The sequence below is a fragment of the Bombus vosnesenskii genome, unplaced genomic scaffold (genome assembly GCF_011952255.1).
Source record: "Bombus vosnesenskii isolate JDL3184/JDL3185 unplaced genomic scaffold, Bvos_JDL3184-5_v1.1 scf7180000013264, whole genome shotgun sequence".
Lineage (NCBI taxonomy): Eukaryota > Metazoa > Arthropoda > Insecta > Hymenoptera > Apidae > Bombus > Bombus vosnesenskii.
The window spans coordinates 7,729,269-7,754,157 of NW_022882924.1; the positions used below are offsets into that span (position 1 = coordinate 7,729,269).

Here is a 24,889-nt window from a genome sequence, read left to right on the forward strand (position 1 = left end):
GACCTTTTTTCTGTCTTGATCGTCCAAATTCGCATCTTCAATAGTAGTAGACACTATCGTAGTATAGACATTTTGTAAAGGGAAACATATTGGTCTTAAGATTTCGAATGAATTTCAGGATAATGCGAGACCATTGGAACTTCTTACGTTTAGGTTCAATTGTTTCGTATCTCATTCAGTAGTGTCTTGTATAGTGTTAGAGTTCTATAGTGCTTTTGTTTTCGCGGTTTCTATATTATAAGATATAAAAATCAAGATACAGTTTGATGGAGAAAAAGTGATCCTTTATTCTCGATAGAAGTGGAATTGCACGAAGCAAAGTCTAAGACAAAATGAGATTTCAAAATCCAACTTCTTACACTCGATTATAAAACATTACCTGATTCTTACTGACAGAGGGTCACTATACACACTTTCATTATACGCTCTACAGCTGTATACATTTTTTACGGATATTAGTCCCGAACGCTTGTTTTGTGTCTCGAATAAAAGTATTAAAGGCCAGATTTGTAAAATAACCTTCAATATTCAACGATATTTCGCAATACAGGTACAAAAGAAAAGTAAAGAACAGTCACGTAACATTAACGTATCTTACGTAACTTTTACTTTCTTCTGGTACATCGATGAATTCGTTAGCTCGTTCAGTCTCGTCGTCCAACGAGGCATCGCAAGGATCGAAGTTACTCATCGACATCGCAGCGCATAAAGCAGCTAGGAAAGTTGAAAACAAAGTGGCAGTACGAAATAAGGCGGCATAAAGCAGGGGGTGCACGGGGTTAGCGGTTAGAAGGGAGAGTACGCGGGCAACACGCGAGGATAAGAGGGTTGGGTAGAGGCGGAGGGACTCGTTATGCACGAAACGCATTACTTTTATCTCGAGCAAGCCGAGAGTGGCGCCGAATTGCAATCAATTTTTTGTCTTTCTTTCTCAGCCCCACTCATCGCTCACCCTCTTCTTCCTCTGCCTTCTTCATCCCTCCGCCCAACCGGCTCTCTCATTTTATCCGCAGTCCACTCAGTTCCATTCCTTTTGGTTCCGTTCTGAACTGATCCGTGCCTGGCCTGGGCCGTGTTTCGTTCGTTCGTTCGCTCATTCGTTCAGGATGGCTGGCTGGCGTTACCCCGTGCAACCGGAATTTGCATCCCGAATCCCACTATTTGCATTTCAATTCCACGAGACTCTCGCCACCGCCGCTGCCACCGCCACTGCCAAACGGCGGCTACAAACATAAATACGAATTCAAGGGTCCACAAATGACTATATCTCGCATAACTTCACGAACGATTCTGTGTATCCTGATTAGGTCCGGTTACCGCGGACTATACCGTTTCCTGTTCCACTTACGTACGCCACGAGATTTTGGAATTTCAAGAACGGAGCCGGGATTAAGTCGCCCACCGCTGCTACCTCTTTTCCTTTTTTATCGTTTAATATCGGTGTTATACGTTTTCTTCGTTGCACAGTTATAATATATAACTGCGTATTCCATCGCTTTGAAAGAGATTTTTATCTTCGGTGAAAAAATGTTGTATGCAAGGGACAGTTGAATAGGCTCATGATCGACTGGAAATGAAACAGTAATTGAAATAAAGCCAAGGTGTGCTGTGTTTTTTCTTTTTTTCCAATTTATAGCTGAATGAAAGTACGGTTGCCTGGTCGTTGAATTATACGCTGAAGTTTATTTATCGGGAATTCTATTAAAGTTTAATATAGCGTGTATTTAAAATAACTGTGTTTCCGTTGCATTTGCTTTTGCATTTATATACCTTTATAATGACATGGTTGAAATACACGTATTAAACAGAATAATGCTTCGGAATTTTAACATAAAGAGAACAATCTTTAGTGTACTGTCATGAATATTGCTCGTATCTTCGCGAATTTCCGTCTATTAAGAATACTAAAGGTATTGGAAGGGTTGATCTACCAATAATTAAAAGTTCAATCGATATGGTAATTATTATATCTTTAAATAAAATAATTGAATTACTATTTACCGTAGCATCCTTTTAAATAGTAAGATTTGTTATGGAAACATTTTTTTTAAGTAATCGTAATTAGTTCATTGAGCAATCAATTAAATTATAAATGAAAATAACTAAATAAAGTGTATTTTTAGTATACACTTATTGCATATATTCCAAACATATTATCGTCTCTACAATTAATAGGATTGAACTGATAATATAGGATAACAAGGATAATAAGATAAATCATAACAAGATAAATCATATAACAGCGCATCATTAAATTAATCTGTGCAGTCATTAGGATATATGAAAAAGTGCCTTTGGTGAAGAATACGATGAGTTTTACCCAACTTTCCCTTTTCAATGATGCAATTACACTTACGCCGTATATAAGCAAACTTCTATGGGAACATGAATAATTGAAATAGTTGCAAGAATTAATTACAAATTTCATCTCCTTAAAAAGTGTATGTATTATAAGAAATGAAAAATGTTATACGAACTAGATTTGTCAGATCTGTTCATTATATAACTTTTTTACTCTATTGCCTCTATAAAGAAATACAGAAAATTATGAACCAATATAATTCCAAAATATATTTAAACGATTGCCTCAACGACGAATATTAAATAGACGCCAAACAATGAGCATAGTAAAACAAAAATTACGTTGGTATCTAGAACAGAATGAATAACGTTTATTTCTAGGCTAGCGTAACGCTGTTTCGCGCGAACAAGTTTTCCGTTTTGGAAAACGGGACCCCGGCATAATCCGGCGAACCGGTCTGAATATCCCGCGTGCACCGAACGTTGATGGCCGCGATCGAACCGCGTCCGATGGAACTGTTGGTCGCGTCGCGGCAAAAACGTTAATGCGACGTCTTCCCCAACGTGTGCGCCTCGAAGTACATCCGGTGATTTATCTACGCTGATACATGATAGTAGCCGCGTACACCGCATCAGTGTAACTAACCCCTTCACTCTGTAGAGCCCCTAAGGCGATGCTCTCTTCGACGCTCACGCTCGGATCGATCACATGTGCAGCGGTGTCTCTTCTCTCCTTCTATCCAGCCGCTGGTATCCATCGGTCTCTCTTTCTCATGCATCAAGTTGGTCGATCGTGATCGTCAAAGGGTCGCTCACTCGTAATCAGTCGTGCGAGGGCTCACGCACGTCCTATCGCGACTATCGGGGTCGTTAACCCCCCACCCTCTAACCGTTCAACCCTCCACCACCGCCACCTCCATTTCTACCTCCTTCGCCATCACCTTCTCCTATACCTTGCTAACCTCCGACCCTCTTCTTCGACCTTCTCTACCTCCTCCTCCTTCACCTTCTCTACCTCCACCTTCTCTTCGTCGAACGATGCACGATCTCTCTGCAACAACATGCAGGCCCTCGTTCAAAGGCGTTGCCTGTGCTCTGAAACCCCGTTTCACGGGCAGCTGGATCTCAGGTGAGACGTGAACGGACAAGAGAAAATACGGGGATACAGCAAGAAGGAAAATAAGGATCGTGCAGCAGGTACTCGTGCGTGTCGATCGCTTTTCTGGATTTTGAATCATGACGCTTGCCTCCCTCGGCTGCTGCCTTCCTCTTTGATCTTTAGATACGTCGTTTATCGACGAGGTCGTTATTTAGTTCTTTTCTCTCCTTGATCGAGACGAATCGAGAAGATGCACCGCGACTAGAGACGAGCACGGTTATGGGTTTTATTAAACGGGAGAGCGAGTTTCTACGAGCGCGTTATAATCACGATGGCTATCAAAGTTTATCGTAGTTATCGGTCAATAATTAACCGTATTATTGCCAGGTCATCAAATTCGGCTATCGCGAGCCATTAATAGCTCGCCGATTTAGGTCTAGCTGCAAATTTTCCGTTATCTCCGTAATATGGAGTTTAATTTGCTGTTTGTGTTTCGTAGTGGTATCCTCGTTAGGCGTTCGTTACCGTGTTATTTTCGTCTTTAATGATAGTTATATATAGAGATGATTGTGTAGACTGAAAGCTTAATGAGTACACGTATTAAAATGGAAGATTATTGGAATAGAGGATTTACCGATGAAGAATTAACGAGACGTAGAATTATTGGAGGATGGTTATTGATTCTAACTAATTTTAATTATTATATTCTCCTTCAAAAATTATTAATAGTTCATTAAGGATGTCTAACGTTCCATTAGAATAAGTAATCTTCATTTTTCTAATGACACCGTTGAAGTTTCGTCTAGAGTGATACATATAGTCGACTTCAGAAAGTTATAGATAGTTTTAATAAATAAATTTGATTAGAAAATATATGAGAATGTAACATTTACACCTGTAAATCCTTACATCAATCACTGAACATTACAAATATTCACAAATGTTGAACGTCACGTGATTCTGTTTTCCCATTTCCCTCTGTTGCTTTACGAGGAAAAACGACCATAGTGAGACACCGAAGACACAGCTAGTAGATTGCAAATGAGAGCTTTCGCAGTAGCTGTATGCATTTCTTTACTGAAGATTTTAATCCCGCGGGCAACGCAATGCCGGTTTAACGTCCAGAGATTCCAGTGCTCTCTACGTTTTGCCGCTTCTTTCGCGATTATCCGTCTTTCACCTTCCTCTCCTTAGTCTGTTTTCAATGTGAACATTCTCTTCGCGGTACGTTTGGCGCGAATAAAATATCCACCTGTACCGTAACTTGGATTATCTGAGTTCGGATTGCTTGCGTGTAGAATGTCAGAATGACAATACGCGAATTACCTTGTTCAAAATCCATCGCGCGTATTACAGTACATTTACATAATATACATTTGTCTTTATGAAAATTGACACATGCACAAGCTAAATTATTTAAGAACGAACGAGGAAAGACATTGAAGTTTAAAATAACTGCGGACACAGAGTCGCCGTTGTAACTCATCTTTTCTTCTCTCGATGAATCGTTGTCGCGATGGAAATTGATTGATGAAACGAGAATCGGGATGGGAAAGAGAAATGAGAGAAACTGAACGTTGGATAAAGGATGTCACGCATAGAAAGCATTAATTGCGAGAGATAAAAACGTTTGAAATTACAAGTAAAGGGTATATGTTAAACGATATATTTTATTTGAACTGATTTTTAACTGCCTCTGAGGAAAAAAGGATCTAAGGAAAAATAACTAAAACGTCAAATATTGTTAAACGTTTGTTAAATAATATCTAGCAAATATATGCATCTACTATTTCTGATTTATATGACTACAGTATTAGTATGGATATACGGTAGTACATATACGATCGAAAGAGAATTACATCCTTGATCCTATACGTTGATTGGATACGAAATTCTTGACATATCGGTTACATCGAAATTGGTAGATCAATGATCACTGGTAATCAAGAAGGTTACGTGGCTCTCGTTACTAATCAATGTAATGGAGTACGACGAACATCTCGCATAACAGCGACGATGTCCGGGCTGCTGTAATTGCTTTCGATTGTTGCTTATATGTATATGGAATATTTGGCTGGAACCAGAGACACGTTATTATTGTAAACACGAGCAGGGATATACGAACTATGAAACGAGGAGCGTTTAGCGGATATCCGTTTCATCTTCGCTTGATCTGCTTGGTATCTTCGAATTAGATCAAACCACTTATTATGTGCCTGAAATTTTTATTGCGGGAATAAATAGTCAGAAAATTAACGTTTTATATGTTTGCATAAAAAGTCATCTCAATACAATTCGATCGAAAGGAACATCGAATGCAAACGATTGACGCCTTGACATATTTTGCATGACGTGTTTGTATGACAAGGTATCTAAGTAAATTGAATCTGTGTGACAGTAAAATTTTCCAAAAGTTACTGATAATTTTACTTTGATTGAAACCTTTCAACAACACGTGAGAGGCAATAAGAGAGAGAGAGAGAGAGACGTTGTAAAATCTCATTGGTCTTCGTCATCTGTACCCTTTAGAGCTTAAATTACATGATGTCATCAAACACAGGACAGTGAAAGTCGAACAGGGATTGCGTATGTTTGAAAATATTTAAAACTTCTCCCGGGCGTTTAATTAGGACACGTTCGCGCGAAGTTGGCAGAATTATGTTTGTACAGCGCTTAGCAAATATTACTCTGCACAATCCCTTCATAAATATTCCAGAGCCGCGATAAACTAACATATGAGTTCCTTCGATCAAACTTAATCTGTGCAACTCGCGAATTCTCTTAGCGTTAATTAATTCACACGCATGCGAATGAAAGAAAAAAGAACGGGGAAACTAGGAAGGTAAAGGAGAAGAAAAAAGAAAAAAAAAACGTTGACGATAAAGAAACGCACCCAGAAGTATTTTAATCATTCGTGACAGTTCCGCGTAGGCGACGGTTGCACGCAAACTACATGAAACGTTCAGAAATGTGTTAGGCTGGAATAGCGCCGGAAATAAAGAATTATCGAACGTTTCAGTCATCGCGCACGAGTAATCAAAACGATCGTATTTTCTTCGACACAATTCAAGTGTTTACGAGTTTTCCACGACACGGCTAACCTTTGTCTACGAGATATATTTCCTAGTTTGCGAGGACCTGATATCTCCTGTGGGACAGAGACTGTGGACAAGCACCTGCTTGCTCCCAAGATGGTCTTAACACAATACCGGCCGCGCTCTGCTAGTAGCTGGCCTGGTTCAAATAGCTCGTTGCACACCGGTAAACTACCCGTGCAAACGGTAAACTCAAATAAATCATGACCCTCTGAAGAGACTTCCGGATGCGTTCATTAAAAAATTCATCGAGTCGCTCGCCATTGAATCGTGGTAACAGTCGGAGCAGCAGCTGGCTGCGTGACGAACGAATGCCATGGGAATTCCGTCGAACGGCCGTAATTGGAAACTGATTTGTATTCCGAGCTTTAAGATAATCACACGTTGTAATAGGTATTCACGCGGCAGCTTCTAATTAATTGCCGGTCGTGTACGCGTATCATCTGTAATTGTTTACCTTCGTCACTTTAATTATTAATTATAACGAACAAGCTGCCAGGCAAGTTTCATTTAATTGGATACGTCGTCCACGCTCAATATGGAGTTACTCGGGGAAGTGGAAGCTGGGTCTTGCAAAATTTTTTGTATGCAAACCAATTAATGGCTGCCGTTAGGTGGAATTTTATGCCACGGGATGGAACATAATTCGCTTAACAGAGGAAGAAGCGCGGGCGAACACCGCGTATATACAAGAACATAGAGGAATGCGTGTTTACGCGTGAAGTTTTCACTGCCCCTGACAGAGCTTCGCTGGGTGGCAGGATCGTTGGCGGCCTATTCGAAATCACACTTTTTCAGGCGCCGTTTCAGCAGGTAACCTGCAATAACCAGATAATAGTTAGCCGAGATCCGAATTTATTTCGTCAGTGCACAGTTGGCTTTCAGCGTTCAATGATAATAGGATAATCGATGAAACTGTCACCTCGTACAAGAGGCGGTCCGATAGGCGGGATTCTGGCGTATTTCAACGAGACAAACCGAAGCCACAGTACGCAGCGTTAAATAATTGCTTGGTATCCGTTCGATTCTCGAGGGTGATTCGAATGGCGGGATTGTCGATGAACCGGGGTGAAGCGAGGCTGCTCGAAATGGAAAACCACGAAAAAAATTGAAGCAACAAAGAGACCGAACAGAAAGAGGGCTGGGTGAGAGGGCGGGAAACGCGGGAAAGAGAGCGACACGAACAGAGGTAGGGGTGAGATAGAGCGAGAAGGAGAGGGGGTGGGATATCAGGTTGGAAGAACAGAGAGATCGGCGATAAACGAATCAACGATCGTCAGCCACAGGCTGACCGCCGACCGCGCCCCGACGCTCTGCGCCAACGAGAAATTGAAAATGGAAATGTTTAATTGCCCGAAAACACGATGCCGCTCTCCACCGCGTCGTTTTATATTTTTCGCCACTTCTACGATGCCGCCGTACGTACCGATCGTGTGTTTTACCAAAGGATTCGTTTGTTTATTGCGGACAACGGAATCTTTTTGTACTTTAAATGGCAACATATCTTTCGTATTTATAATTGAAACGTTGCTCGTTCATTGACAGGGCATAATATGTTTGGCGCGTTACTGAAATGCCATTGAAGTGTTGTTAAGTAGTATCGGTTCATTTCAATTTCGATATAGTGAATGCCGGTGTATAAAATTATAATTCCGTATTTATAAAAATATTTATAATAGCAAAGAATGTTAATAGTGTGGATGTGATAAATATAAATTGTTATTTCCTATTCGGCATATTAGAATTATGTTTTGGTATGACATAACTATTATATTCAATTAAAAAGTATAACATCTGATCGTTCTCAAGTATATACATGTATATATATACATCTTCGTATAAAGTAATTCTATACAAAATTATTCTTTTTTCTTTGTATACCTTTTACGTTGCTCGTATAATTCAACAATTTTATGTAAGAAAGAATCGAGAATCGATTAAAATTATATGAACAGTACATCTACGAAATCAATTCAACAAAACGTGAATCGAACTCAAACACGGATCAAATCATGAAAAAAATCAAAGTCTCTACGTTACATCCCCTTGTTGTTCCCATTCAAAGAACTGGTCATTAATCAAGCGTGAAAGTAGTTTAAGTATCCGTTGTGCGTTTTATATCGCGTTCCAGTGTTGCCAATTTCTACAAGTTTGATCGAGAATTTATCCGTTCTATCATCCACGGATAATAGATGGGAAACGTTGGCCCGTTGCATCGTGATAAATAGGATGCAAGGGTAGCTGAAGAGAATCGATGGAAGACGTCAGACAAGATAGAGGGCTTCTCGAGAAATTGCCATAGACACGGAAATGTGACGAAGGCTGACGAAGCCCCTCTGAGCTACGGATAAATACGGATGTCTTATTATTTCCTCTCGGAGAGCAACAGCTATGACGAGCGACCGGATGCTGGGATCAAACCCCTTGTATTTTCTCTCTTAGCGCCAAAGCGTGTCACGTTGTACCGAGTAGCATTCCGGTTAATTAACCGCCGCAGAAAAGCTCGTGTTTCCCTGCAGTTTAGGTGCACCTGATTTGCATGTAGAAGTTCATATCGCGAACCACGGGGTCGTTGGAACGTTTTTGTATAGGCGAGAAAAGAAATCTCTAGACGAGTATGCCTGATATCTGCCTCGTTGCTTAGAAGAAAATTACGACCGCCTTTTTCGTAAATTTTCGTAATTTACGGTGAACTGAACTTGAATTTCGTTGGGAAATTTGAATACCACTAGGGCTGCTTTTAGGTAGAACCTATACTATAATGTATAAAGGGTAATTTGTGAGAGGTGATAAAAAAATATTACCGAAATAAACAGGTACACGGATGGTGTTCGAGCATACGAAGTTGAAAATTAATTCGGAGAAAATGTGAAAGGTTCTGCAATTTGTTTTATTATCATGAAGATGTAATATTTCTGTAGGAATGTTATATTATAAATGGACAGAAAAAACAGTATGATAAACACAATATCGTTGCACTTTCACAAAATCGAATATAACATCGCGTTTCGCGAATTCGTTTCTCACTAATTCTACGTCACAACACGACGAACTTCTCTCGACCACGATTAATTCAACTCTGAGAGCATTTTCCACACTAATTTTTCCCGTAACAAACCTTGGTAACGCTCACAACACTCCTTGACAACATTAATATATCTTGACAACGTTTATAAACGATCAGCCACGTCCTTCCCTGACGTCACACCATCCCACATTTCGAAAATACAGAATAAAATGTTTCACCCTGTAGCTTCGTTTACGAGAAAGTCTAGTTTGAAAATTCATGAGGTACGTGTACGTTTAACTATCTCCTCCAATTCCTCCGTTCGTTTCAATTTAGTCTGATAATTTGTGAGACGAATTAATTAAACTATTTGAAAAGTGTACAGTATATGCGCTTAATGATTAATACAAACACAAATGATATAGAAATGTAATCAAACGTATATAATAGATTTCCAATCTTGATTTTCTTGAAACCTGAAGTCAAACATATTTATCGTAAATTTTCATAAAAGAATTCTTCCTTTATACATTTAAAATCATTGTTTCGATCGTTATATAATGAGTTATATATGACACTTTGCATATAAGGGAACCTATTTCTAATTTTTTAACGAAGATACTATCAAGCTTGGCTATATTATCATTGGTTAATCTGCAATATTTACCTGCCATGTTGGCATTGCAACATGTTTGTCGAGTGCAAATAATATATCTTTATCAATAAAAAAACTTAATTACTCGTACAATCCGTAAATCCACGCTAACTGGAAGATCATTTTTATTTCTTTCAGCAAATACTCGCACATCCCACGCAGCTAAAATAACCGACGTCTTTTTATATAACTGTGTATTTAATAATACGGTGCAACATACGAGTTTACGCTATAATTTGAATTATAAAGTAGCACGGAGAACTGGAAAAAGTGGGTGAGATTTTTAAACACGTTACTTTTTAAGGGATTCGTTTTAAATTTACACTTAGAGAGCATTGTTCAAAGGAGAGACAAAAACTCACGGCATTATGTTCTTTATCTAGAAGTTTACATTCCCAAGGAAGCGTGTTTTGAAACCGTGTTTGTACAGTCAAGTTGGGCAATGTATGCACGGGTAGCTGAAACGTAGCTTGAAACGTAACGTTACTAGGCACCTTTGTCGCGTCTGGCCTGTGAAGCCTCCCGGTGCGGTGCCTCGTTATCTTTTTATCTGGTACTCGTCCCACCCTTCTTCTAGAAAGAGGGACGAAAGGGAAGAACGTAGGGAAGAGTCAGGCGAGCGCACATGAGACACCCACATTAATTATTTTTCTTCGTCCTTTTGTTTTTCCCAGTCTCGCGACTCTTAGCCTGCCCGCCATTTTGCGAGACGTCACTGACCGCAGATATCCAGCTGAAATACACGTAGATGTTTCCTTAAATGGATTGCCCGTCTTTGTCAAAACGTCCGAAAATTCGCGACCGTAACCCCTGCAACTACGTACATGTACTGGCGATATAGATGCCAGTTTTATATATTGTTAATAATTTAACGACCGCTTGACTTTTTAATCTACATCGATTTATGTAATTACAACGTTGATGAAAGTAATGCTTGAAATAATAAGCATGTTATTTATTGAGCTATCGAATTAAATTTGCGTTTTGAATACATTATAAGGGTAGTAAGTACGAATTTACTGGTTATCGTGAAGTCATTAAAATTTAAATGACATTTTACTATTCGCTTTCATCGTGATTTATAAATGTACGTTAGCCACAAGTATATTGAAATAATCCGCGTTATTCAATCCACACAGATGTATAGGAAATTTCTGTAAGTGTAAATGTAATTAGTTAACATTCTCCTGAAATTTTGGATACTAATATTTTCTATACCCAAACAAATTCAAACAATTTCCCTGCAATCATTTCTTCATATATATATATATATATATATATATATATATATATATATATATATCTTTCATCCTGAATAAAGAGCTTCCTTGGTTCTAGAAAATTTAAATTAATACATTATTCGACGAGTATATATTGTCAGTATCTGAATAATTTTTAAGATACCGTTTCTATATACCTTATATCACATTTACCCTTTCCAACGATTAAAACTGATACAATTAAAATTAATCTTCTCTATTAATCGTTAATTCCAGGGAAATCTTTTAGCTAAGAAACGAGCAAGCTAGCAGGTTGATGCGTGACAAACAACGTTTTACGCAATATGCGATTAATCATATTTTAATCGGCGATTATTCGTTAAGTGGCGTAAACGGCAACGGTTATGCCACAAGATGCGCCGAGCAAAAGCATTTTTGAATTCGATAGCATCCGTAAGCCTTTCACGTTCAAGAAGCACATTCTGCAACGTGTCTTCAATTTTATCTAATAAAATGGAAGCTAGCGCCTTGTTAAGCCACCCTTTGGCGCTTGCTAGTAAATTAATGAGCTCACTGCAACACTACACCGTGCAAACCCTTATACCGTCCCAACCACCCCGTGCTTCCCACCCGCCCCCTTTACTCCGTTGCCAGTCTACTCGCTCTACGCTCTCCTCGGTCTACTCTCGAAACCAGCATTAAATCATACATCAGCGCACGATGTGGCGGATGACGAGGAGGAACGGGTCTGGAGAAGAGTAAAACGGGAAATGCTAACGGGGTGGAGAGGGTGTCGCGTATCCTAGTAACCATCACACGACGAGACCAGACTTTGATAGGGTTTAGAAGAAAACGCTATGAAATATTTCGATCAGATTATTATTATGATTGATAAATTTTTGGAAACGTAGCTGGTTGTTAGTCAATTTCGAATGTAAAATATCGAGCAGGGTAAATATTAAACATGTATCAAAAATTCTCTCAAATTGTATTTTATAACGAAAATATCGAAAGCATGTCCCTATAAAAATTTGTGTGAGCAATTTAAAAGAAAAATAGAGTACGGTATTTGACTGACGTTTTTATTTAAACCTGCAGCACGTATTATTTTCAATTTGAAAAATTTTTCCGAAATATATATACCGTAGGCAATACGTTACAATTTATTATGGAAGCAATATTCGTGGCGAAACGTGTTTGCGAATATAAATAATCATTCTTCATCCGATATTCACCATATTGTACGGGTACCTGGCTGGTAGAGGAAAATACATCATTTGATTTCGATAAATTGCAACCTCTAAGTGCAACAAGAGCTTAGAAATGAACAACATTTATTCCGAAATCCCATTATAACTGGTAGTACCATTTCATCCACGTGAAAATCTACATTACGCATTGCTTATTGGGATTCAGTTGAAGTTATTTCACGGCCGCGTCGTGTAGATTAAGTCTTAAACATGCGGAATCTAGCCGAGAGCATGCAGAGAGGAAAAAGGGTTAACGCGCTGGCCGGAAGGAGGTCCGAGTGTGGTCAGCTCGTGTAATCCCCCTTTAAAACCGACAAGAATTAACTTTAGCACATCGCAAATTCGCACCACATTTTGCGGCTATTATGAATTTAAGCACTCTCCGTTTTGCGAGGTGTAAAGGATTCTGAAATGAACTCGTACGGTCAGCGACAAAAATGGCCCAGCGAGATGGCGATACGAAATGTTATTCAGGAAACAAGAGAAAATCAACGAACGCGGAAGATATTTAACAACGTGAAAAAAAGGAATGAAATACAAAACGTTGAATCGTATTAAACAACTTTTATAAGCACTATCTGCTTGTTTTGTGCTTTGTTTTTTCAGTCTGGTAATTCTGATATTTCTCTAGCAGGAATATAACAATAAATCTATTTTCTAAATTTGATACATATATACACAAGCATTTCCAGAATTCATTATGTTTTAATGTTTCCAATTTCTTGATTATTTTTCACTTCCGTGTAATTGCGTGATATTTGAAAGTTACCTTCAAGTTTGCATGAGCACAAAATGATGACAAATTCAGTAGAAAGTTTCAAAAGATATTTTTTAACATGTTGAGAGTTACGCCATTAACTCACTACATTTAATCAACAATAATAATCAATCGACTAAGTTTATTATCTCTGATATACCTTTGTGTGTACGAATAAATTTCTAACTTTCTCAAAATTAAAAGAAATGCAAAAATTGAATGGCAAAATACCTCTACATCTTTTCAGAAAGAAAGTTACCGAAGACACATATTCAAGTAGAAAACGTATTTAGTAGCAATCAACTAATAATTTATTTGTAATAATCTGCTTTCGACCGTTAAAATAACGACCATAAAATGTAGTAATTATGCACCAAACTCGAAGAAAGGGGAATGACGCGTAACGAGAAGAACAATATGCAAGATTTCTGAGTTTAATAGATCCGACGAAAAGGGCAATGAAGTTATAACATGGTTTTCCATGGTTTGAACCGGTGAGGATAGGGGTTGCTGGTTCTTCTCTCTTCCGACTACAGGCCGGAACTGGCCTTCTAACCTCGTTAACACACCCATCTTTCGTGCCGCGAACGAGCGAGGTTCGCCGATTTCATTACCAAAATGCTCCGTCCGGAAGTAATCAATTATTTCGAGTCAACGCAACGACTAGACCGTAGATGTGTCTCATACGCGTGGATCCTTCCATCTTATCGTGTTTTCAATTCCGTCACTCATGCAAGTGTCATAGGAAGTTGTGATCGATAGCACTTAAGAGATCATATATTATTTAATACTTGTGTGATTCTTTTACACAGTATACGTGTTGCTGCAATATAACGAAGTTGTTACGTTAAAAGAATATTTTCTTTAGTGAAAGTTCAAATTGAATTTTTAAGCGATGACCTAGTTTGACGAAATAATCTATGTAGTTTAAAAATAATTGGTAGTTTTGTTTATTCGCTTATTATTTATTTTAAGGTCGTGCCCATGCGAAAGAATCATTAGTAACTATATTAGCTCGTATGGATTTAGATCTACGACTTAAGTAAAGCGAGATAAATAAAATGATAAATGTATACGCTAAGTAAGAACATGATGTTGAGTTTAAAGCAAATCTCTTTTCTCTACCGCAATATATGTTCAATTGCAAATACAAAGTACTTTCTTCCACAATGTTTGTTTCTGATTTTAAAAATTCTATTTGCAATATATATACATATATCCTTCGATATTTATCACTATTTCGCCATCCTTTGGAGTACGTTGCCTCTATTATTTAATAATTATTCGATTCACATTGCAGAATAATTTTAACTTATTTATAGCTGCATTTAAAAGTTGGAGCATTCAACCGATCGTGACAAGTATTCGTCGGTACCGAGACCTCGACAGCAGACACTTTATACCCGTAGACCTTACGGCATGTCGCTCCGCAAGTTCGCGACGCTTTCGTGACTCGCATGCGAGTCACTAGTTATCGTCGAGATTATATCATCCCCCCCGTGAACACGGTATGCCATATTGACCGTTAGTTGCTTATTAGTGTCGTTCCTTCATCATCGACCAGGCACGTTACACATTTCGAAAAAATACGTGGTTATACGTGCAAAAATTCAATGGAAATTTGCGGTTTCGTGGTATTTTCAAACACCTACCGAAATTAACTACTGATTAGAGGTAGAAGCATCTCAGCTTATAATTTGCCTACTTTCCTAATACTTCAGATTTATTGCTTTATAAAGAATCTCAGGCCTCAAATATCGAAGAATTTTTAATTAACTCTAAATTGATAAAAGAAGAAAGAGACGAGAAGATTTGAGTTTTCAAGCAGTTCTACTGTCGAATACTTTTCTTTTATCTGAAGCTAAATGTACGTAAAATTTATAATTTGTATCATTTTATGTGTATTACTGGTTTAATTATGCTCTTAGAACTTGTAATTATATTAATGAGAAGTTGGTATTTCGCTGAACAAGATGGAATGCGTGTAATATGGTTTTATTTTATCCGTCTGAAGTATTTCAACGATCCCAACGAACAACGATTATGACAGAATTTCATTTAATAAATTATTAGTCAAAAAATAATATTCGAGCCAAATATGTCATTATATATAATAATAACTCGTTATTTTGTTGAAACACGACAGAACTTGCATATGAATCTAATATTTCTTACGCTCAACGAAAACAAGAGAAGACAACCACTGTGAATGCAAGCCAGCATCGGTATTCAGGTTCTAAAAAAAAAAAAAAAAAAATAAAAAAAATCGCTCATATAAAGTGCACTTGGAACTCCAGAATCTTCTTATAGAATTAACGATTCTCAACGACAATTCCTAACAACAGCGGTATCTTTCGTTTGGTATCCACGACACACCAACGTTCTAGCTTGTCCAACCTGGCTTGTCGACGTGACACAGTCTCGCAGGCGTTCGCATCAGATTTAATTATTCTAGAGACGATCACATGCGGTAATTCGCTACGCGCATCGCATTCATACACCGCGGCGTACGCCGCTCTTGATTTTCCATTTTCCTCGAAATCGGCGTCAAACGCTGTTACGAGTGTTACGGTCACGAAACACAGAACGTACAATTGCGCCCTATCAAGCCCGACGATCTATCAATTAATTAACGAAAATCACGTTTTTGCCAAACGGAGGAGCTGGTTTCTACATCCTCTATCTCGGGGATGAAACCGTGGAGATTCGTTCGTCATGCGCAACCCACTGCCGATACTCGCCGGCGTCGTGGCTGGAGACGCGTTCGGCCTCGCCGCGAATTACCGGATATCTTAATGAGTACCGTAATTAATACGGCGGCAGATGAGGGAGGGATGTTGCGCAGGACGAGGGGTCGAGATAGCGCTTAACCGAAACGTACGGGCTTTGTCACGGACGTGTACAAGATAACCGTATATCTGCTGTGAAATGCAAACCGAGGCGACGACCACCGTGGACATCCCGCTGTGCTATACCAGAATAGGATTGCGGTAGATCGGCGCCGACGAAGCGCTCATCTACGCGCCACCCTTCTCTACGGTGATACTCGACAGCCACGTTCTAATGCCTGCCGTTTGAATGGTGCCTGGCGCGTGCAATGCCGGGACACGGCAATTACCAGCCGTGTGATTAGAACGTTAAGAAGTTCGAAGTCTTAGGGACGTGAATTGGCGTGTTTGCACGGGAGGGGAAATAGTATGTTGCGAGAAATTTACATACAATTTGCTGCGAGTGTTGTTGCTGCTGGGGAAAGAGTCGCCATTATCTCAAAGGCTTATCTCAATCTTTCAAAATGATAATCGGCAAATATTACTATAGTGTTCTGTTGTTTTATTTTTTATTTATTGTTGGTCGGGGAGTAATATTAGATTAGAATAGAATAATAGAATAGAAGAGGATGACAATACGTATACAATGGCGAACGTACGATTAGGTACAGTTTGTACGGAAGGTTTATAAGGAATGTGATGTAAGGTTGAAAGTATTGTTAATTGCTGTAAGCGAAAGGTATACTACGCGTTATATTTAAAAAAATGTGCATTTTACAGAATACAAGAAATAGATGCCAGAGCAGACGTATAATAGCCGCATCATTAAAGACAAATGATTTCACGCGCACGCACAATATAAAAAATAATATACATATGAATACCACAACGATGTTTATGAATATATATGGAGCTTAATAAAGATTGTAATTTGAAGCGTAACTTTTTATTCAATCATTTTATGCAATGTGCAATTGTTGCGCGATATGCATAAAATACTTATTAACGTATGACTATCGAAGCAGCTGAACAACTCGATTAAACAACTACGCAGCTCGATTAAAAAACATGCAGAAGAATGCGCACCATAATATGAATTAATTCAAAAACACTACATAAAAATGTACACGCAATAACTGGCATAAATAACAATCACCAATATAAACTCATCGTTCATAGTTCTCATATTCGCCCTTAAACCCCTGAGTCCTTTCTCGTCGAAATAATCATACGATAACTTTCCACTAATTAACGTTAGGTTGCGTTTATCAAGAAATCTAATTAACACAACAGCCGTTAAATCATTTCTCTTGATTATCCGCGGGTTATAAATTATCGTATTGTAGGTATAACCCTCAGAATACTCACGTAATTAACATTCAGAGGCGCTGGAAATGGAAGTACAAACTAAAAGAAAGGAACGAAAGAAAAAAAAAAAGAAGGAACGACTTTATGAGATTAATTTAGCTCGTTGAAATGAATTTTTGAAAAGGTTCGTCTACCAGTGAGCTTAAATAGCTGGATATTCATAGATCGTTGCAACGCGAAACACTGATGTAGTTTCTCCTTCTTCTTTTTTTCTCTCCTTTCCTTCTCCTTTTTTTTTTTTTTTTTTTTTTTATTTTCCACCGTAATCACTTTCATCGAAAATGCGGCGAGTTGGAGTGCGAAAGTTTTACGTTGCCCCTAACACGAGGCAATCCTGCCGATCCTCATTGCCTTCCAACGCTGGGCATCTAATAAATATTAACAAGAACCACGACGAGATGGTAATCCGCAAAAGTTTTTCTTTGTGGATAGACTGCCAAGGGGATGTAACATGGCGCGGCGGGACGAGGATTCGGTTAGGGAAAGGGTAGCGACTCGGCAAGGAGTAGTTGAGCGAAGCGAAGAAAGACGGCCGGATAATTCAGACAAGAGGGCGCACAATGAAAATTTGACAATGTAAATTATCCTGTTATTCTTCTTCTTTTATTAACTCGCTTCCGTCTTCTAGGTACCTATCCGCGGAAGTTGCCGCGAAGAACTTTTGAAACGCTATTCCACATCGCCTGAGTGAATAGGAAGCTGTTGCCAACTGTTCTAATATCTGTTGCACACGCTAAGAGAAAAATCCCCGCAATTAACACGTTTCTCCGAATTGTGTGAACTTTGTGATATACCGTGCCTCGAATCTTTACTTTACAAGCGGATTTACGATATATTTTCTGTGACTTGAGGATGAAAATAATTCGTGGAACTAGATTTAAACTTGATGATATGACACCGGAATTCGATTAATTTAATGAAATGGAACCTAGAACACATCTTTTTCACCTTTCCTTTCACATCTTTTTATAGATACAAACATGCTGCATTTAAACATGTTTATAACCAATTAAACATATCGTGCATTAGAATATTTTACATCAAAGGAAACAACTAATTCAAACTCGTTTCAATGAATAATCGTTATCTTAACTCACATTACCGTACCTTTCAGGTCCACTAAATGTTTTCACCGAGCCCAGAATATTTCTCGTCGTTCATATTCAATGGGCTTCGAGTGGCTCGCTTCATCGTATCGTTTTCACTCGGCTGGTCATAAAACGCGACATTAATTCCGCGCGAGCTTCTTATTTTCTCGCCAGCTTTTCATACATTTCTTCCAGGATGGAAGAACGATCACAGCCACGAGATCTTCTCGTGTTTTTACGAGCCGAAGCTCTGCCATCGTCCATTCCCCTTCGCCATCGTATCATCCTCCCGACAGTTCTACATTCGTTATCTTCTCGTTGCTTTTTGGACGGTTATCGTTCACGAAAACGAAACCTCTTCTCGCGGGATCTTGCAAAAGTTAATTCGTTCAACCTTGTCATTGTACTCGGATAATTTTAACAGATCGTCGATTGAAAACTAACCGCTTGGCCCTATATTAGGCGGTCGAAAATCAGTGCTTTCGATACGCTGTAGGTCGCAGGGGGAAAGGCGTGCTTGAGCTGAACGGAGCAACGCAGGGCCAGGGCTATTCTAAGGGCTCGAGATTACAAGGCATTGTTCCCGTGCCACCCTTTGTCTCAAATTTACCCTTCCTCGACCAACCTCCACCACCTTTTTCAACCCCCGTTCGCCGCCTATCTCGTTCTTCTTTGTATTTTTAATTCGCAACTTTGTAACCAGCCCCGTCTCTCTCCTACGCCGAACGTCTCGCCTGTTACCGTCCTTCCTTTTTCGCCTGGCTTTTCCCGGACCCTAACGTTCCGTTTCTACTGGCCGACCCTCGATCCAATCCATGGGTGTCGTCGTCGTCGTCGACCTTCGTCAACGATTATTTCTCCGAGGAAATCTGGCCCTCCACGGTTGGGAAACCGTTTTGCATTTATTCGCTCGCTGGAATAACGTTGAACTGGGAGTTTACATTGGCCGTGAATGTACCAATGTAATTTTAAAGCGATTCTGGCAAGGCTGCGGAGAGATATCCGGTTACGCGGATCGTTAGACAAAGTTTGTCAAAGCAACGTGAAATGGTAATTTCGAGTTAAAATATGAAATATATTAACGTATATCATGGCACAATATATTAACATACGATAACGAAGCAAAATCGGAATGTTTAATTAGACCGTGATCAAGGCGGAAGAAGTTCGTACGCTATCCAAGATAATTCCTTGATATTTTAATAGAAATCTAGAAGATCTTCCTCGCAGAAAAATTACACAATATAAGAATAGTTTGTGTGAAATCGTCAGCACCTTATTTGACACGTAACAAGGCGATCACGAGACGTTATCTCATTTCAACGATTCGTTAACGAAAATCGTAGCAGAATATTGATTAAACGCAATAATGTAAGAAGAAGAGGTTTCACTTTTCACAAGCTTCGCCACAGTATATCAAATAATATCAAATTTAGTCATCGCAGACCTCAAACTCGCTAAAATCTGTACCACTTACAACCGCAAATCTTTTTTTTTTTTCTTTAAGAATCTCAATCAATACTTCAGCCTAATATATAAATAACGCCTAAGTGACAATGATAGGCCTTCTTTCTATCGAAGCGTAATGTTGCTCCGAGCAAAGAAAAGAACGGTAACGGACAACGTAGACACAGTGTCGTGAAATCCGCTGCATAATTGTAAGACCATAATACCGAAGGACGAACGGGTTTACACGGTAGACGGGATTTCTGTAGTTCGCTAAGGAACGGCGAAAACCCATTATAGATAACGAGAGCCAGAAAGAGAGACAAAGTCGAGTGGTGGGGTAGTGCACGAAGTGAAATCGAGGTGCTGGTGTACGAAAAGGCCCGATACGCCTCCTCCAAGGATTTGCGAAACGATTCCCCGCTACGACTTTGAAGTCGTTCGCCGCTAAAAGACAGAGACAGGGAGAGAGAGAGAGAGAAAGAGAGAGAGAGAGGAAGGGATAGAGGAAAGGCTCCGTAGTCGTCGCTTGCATCTCTCCGGCCATCGCCGCCAGTAAAATGACATCTCCGAAGGAGGAAAGTAGAGTGGATATCCGGTGTGCTCCATGCAATTGGAAACTTTTAGTAAATGTAAACCGTTTCGTGCTCGAGTAGATACAATCCGGTGCTAACCCAGTATCCGCTACCCTCCTGCTCCCTTTAGCCTCGCTTTTAAATCTCTCTTTTGCTCCTTCTTTCTTACCTATCCACGCGAGACCGAACGACACCTAGCCCAGCTGTGCACGTTCAGAGAGATGCACACAAGTCGTCTGACCGGATCGGAACTTGTGTTTCTCCCTCATCGATGAACCCTCTATCGGTTGGTCGATGCATCAGGCGAGGGGATACAGAAACGGGACTAAAAGGGAAATTGTAAAGTACGTCGCTTAGAAATTCGCGAACGGGCGAGAAGAACGGGAAAACGAGGAAAGAGAAAGAATGGTGCTTGGCTCGGTACAATTCGCCTCGCCACGTTCACCGGTTCCACGATCCACAGTCTCGATAGTCCGATTAAAACCGACTCTAAAATCCCGTCCCAACCTACCGAACCTATCGCGCCGCTGCTATTCCGTTTTATTGTTCGACGTACCATATGCATAGCAATAACTATGTCCGCCTCTACCGATATCGAGTAGCTCTCGCGTTTCGCCACGTTTCAACCTTACTTACCTTTCGTTGTTGCTGACTCCTTACGATCTTCGAATTTCCATAGTTTCTCGAGAGTGTCGCGGTTTCACGCTGTTTACATCTTTTTCGATCCCTCCCGTCGTTTTACGATTTGTTTTTGTTCCTCGTCCTCTTGTTTGTGCTTTTTGCTTTAGACTTCTTTTAGTAGCTTCCGATGTCCTGGAATCTGTAATTGAACGTTACTTACAGGATTATTAAGCTTCCACGTTTTTACGGTTCTTACAGCGCGACCGATTGAAAATTGTGCTGATGCGTCAGTCGAGATTCTGACAATCTGAATTTAGTCAATATAAAAATCTAAATTTGTGTGTACTACAAAAGAAATGATTTTCAATAAACGGAAAAATTTTAAGAAAAATATATTTCTATTACTATATTTTGTTACAACGTTTCCCTAAAAATGGCAAACAAAATTTCCATTTAGTTTCCAAAACTTGACGAAGATCGTACACATAATAACAGAAAATATTATCTGTAAAGCACCTGCAACAAATGACAGTAGTATTTCAAAAATAATATCCATCATAATTCTATGAAACGTATATTCAAGAATTTCGTATAAACAGAATATTTCACGCTAAGAAACACAATTCCAATGAAATAGGCCATTTCGAGGCAACTATCCGTCACTATAAACCAAAGTAGCCACGGAATCGTCTCGGTGGCTCGCACTGCCTACTACCGACGACGAAACGAAGAAGCGAGATTGAAAGTGATTAAGACCGGGCGGTGGGTGGCCGGAACTACTGTGCGTGCATGCAAACGCAGCATAGTAGGTCACAGTGACGTTAAAGGGTTATCAAATAGCCGTAGTATAAAGCGTTTGGGCGGCGAAAGGGCGAAGGGTGAGTCGGAGCCGCATCGTATTGGCATACGGATGCTTAGAGTTGGGCCTGTGAACACGTGTAGCCGAGCTGCACATCGCTAGCTGTCTGACAGTTTGGCATGTTGCCTTCCACCACCACTAGTACCGGCTCCGCCACCGGCATCGCCATCACCAGTATCAGGGACGCTGCGTATCGGCTAGTTGTCCTCGTGTCGACACGCGACACGTTACCATGCTTCCACATGTATGCACACGCAGGTGTTTAACGCCACGGGAAATCCGTCAATCGGTAACATAGTATCTCGACGCCACCTGTAAGTGTATGAAGAGTATACAAAGAGCGCTGTGGTCCGTTCAAAACCTCGGAATATCACGCTGTTGTAGCGTCAGGTTGTATTTTCTCTATGAATTCGGCTATTTTATGGGACTTGGGACGATGGTATGTGGAAAACGCTAGCGGACTAGCGACTGGGATGAATTCGATCGTTGCATTGTTGCACGAATGTTGGCTCGATCGTGTTCGTTTACATTCGATTTTTAGAAAAGTATAATGGTAGGTATGTAGGAGGGCTGCTGGTGTATAATACAATGTGACGTGTTAGGGAATGATGAATGAAACGGTTTTGTTACTCTTGCTTCGTGGTTGTGGCAACTGGATTTTTGTTTTTGTAAAGATGCAAAACATTTTGGCAGATTTTGCGGAAAATAAAAGATTTTTGTTTATTTACAGGGCAAACGGCGCGACGCATAACGGTGCGTTTGTTTTATTTACGGATTGATGAATATCGTGACAGAGAAATATTTTTCCGAATAAATTGCGCGCGATTATCTGATAAAATATGAACGATATAAAAAAATATCAAAGCACAGAATGTCCATGGTATTAGGGTGCACGGCACGTATATATTCGCATTTTATTGTATTTTACTTTCAAATTTTATTTGACAATACTTTGTCGTATTTATCCTCTTACTTTTGTTTAACTTTTTATTTGCCCTTTTCATGGAAAAAAATGTAACTCTCACAAAAGATAAAAATATAGAAAACGAGTAATATTTTAGATATTATTAAATACGATTTGGTTAACTGCAAGACGAGATAATTTGTTACAAGTCGAGTTTCGTGTAACGATATATTTCATCAGGTCAAAAGTGTCCGTGCGGCATTAATTTTGCGGACAAATAGGACAAATACATTTGAGTTCAGATGTTTCGATCGAATGTTATATTGTAACATTAAATTAAATTTGTTTAGATTAATAACATCGACTTGATGACATTATGATACTATAATAAAAATGTCTAAATACCTATATGGTCATAGAAAAGGATAATCAGACAAGTACTTTTTATAATTATATTTTCAGTGCACATTCTTTTGCCTGGTGAATGTATTTATTTTGCATTTTTTACTTATTTTCATTATTTTTTATTTACTTCGTGTAGTTTAAACCTCTGTCGATTATTTACATTGGTCCAATCCGGAATTAGCCAAATTTGAATTATACTTGTCAAATCTCGATTTTCTCGAAAAACGGAGCCACAGATGAAACAATATTATGCCAAATTTCTTTCTTTTTATTTTTTCACGTAGAATCGCCCGCTTCCCGCTTGTTCTACGATCACTGCCCCATCCTCTGTACTTACCAACAATAGCCTTTTCATCCGATTTCTAAACGATACGAACTTCTAATACACGACAGCGCTGATATTGACTGATTATGCTTCACAAAATGAAGATACGCTGAAAACAGAACACCGAATAGTTGCACGTGGTGGCGTGGAATACCGGAATCCAGTGATCCGGGTTAAGAATTCTCGCACGTGACATCAGACTTAAACGGTCGTCCCTGAAAAGGAGTCGATGGTTTTCCAGATTCGAATGCCGCGATACTGTCCATGGCGGGTTCCTATGGGAAAATTATTCTCCGCGTCGCGCAGACCCGATATCGCAAGCCGCATGATATCTCCATAGCAGCGGATTTCTACGACGATTTCGCCTATTTGCAATAACAGTTCGCTTGCCGAAGAATGAAAACGCGTCGTGTCGTCGGTCGCCAAGCGGAATAAGGAACATGGCGTTCACCGGTGGGACGTGCTCCGCGACTGGGATAACCTTTATTTCGCGCCGCCACTGTTACCGAATGGAAATTAGATCGACGTTTACGTATGAGACGTGTAAATCGATACTGCACAGATTTAAATAATGCAGCCGCGGGTAACAGCGTGTGTCGGGAGTCGATGCCAGGGAATTTCGAGAACCGTTTTCACGATAAATTCTGATTCGCGGACATGGAAAATAGGGTCTCTTCGCGGATACGAAAATGTAAAAGCGTAAGGAGATTGTTGCGGTAGATAGCGGGTATTGGAAGATCATCGCTCTATTTGTACAACGTAACTGATTTATGCAGTATTCGAATGCACGGAATCTTTTGCTGGTACATCTGCACATGTTTGTTTAGGAATAAAGTGTTTCGTGTGATTTTAAAAATATGAGCGAATATTTGTGATGCTGGATACTTCGATATGCTGGCGAGTGTGTTGAATGAACGAAGAAGATAAATGGATTGGGTAAATAAGATCGTAACACTCGTTAGAAGATGTTACATTTGCGTGATTAGAACAGATGACTGAAGAAAGTTATGAGAAATTACGAATCGTTAATCAGTTTCGCGACAGTTTTATATATTTTGCATTTGATAAATCGCCGCGTATAATAACTAATGAGACACTTCTTTTTGCACTTTCACACCGCATTATTCCAGAGATAAATCAAACAAA

General features: G+C 39.5%; 1 protein-coding gene and 1 long non-coding RNA gene across 10 annotated transcripts in view; one reads left to right on the forward strand and one right to left on the reverse strand.

The window, feature by feature from the left end:
• LOC117240017 overlaps window positions 1–24,889 on the reverse strand; it is a 298,693-nt gene that overhangs the window by 104,972 nt on the left and 168,832 nt on the right. The window contains exons 2-3 of one of the 3 annotated variants that reach the window (XR_004494619.1): window positions 21,266–21,449; window positions 3,260–3,352 (exon numbers count right to left, since the gene is read on the reverse strand). This is a non-coding gene — a long non-coding RNA (uncharacterized LOC117240017). Of the gene's footprint in view, window positions 1–3,259; window positions 3,353–5,907; window positions 7,314–21,265; window positions 21,450–24,889 lie in introns of those variants that run through there. The other 2 variants (XR_004494617.1, XR_004494618.1) reach the window with 2 other exon arrangements.
• LOC117239952 (nucleolysin TIAR) overlaps window positions 1–24,889 on the forward strand; it is a 583,038-nt gene that overhangs the window by 14,276 nt on the left and 543,873 nt on the right. The window lies entirely within an intron of this gene.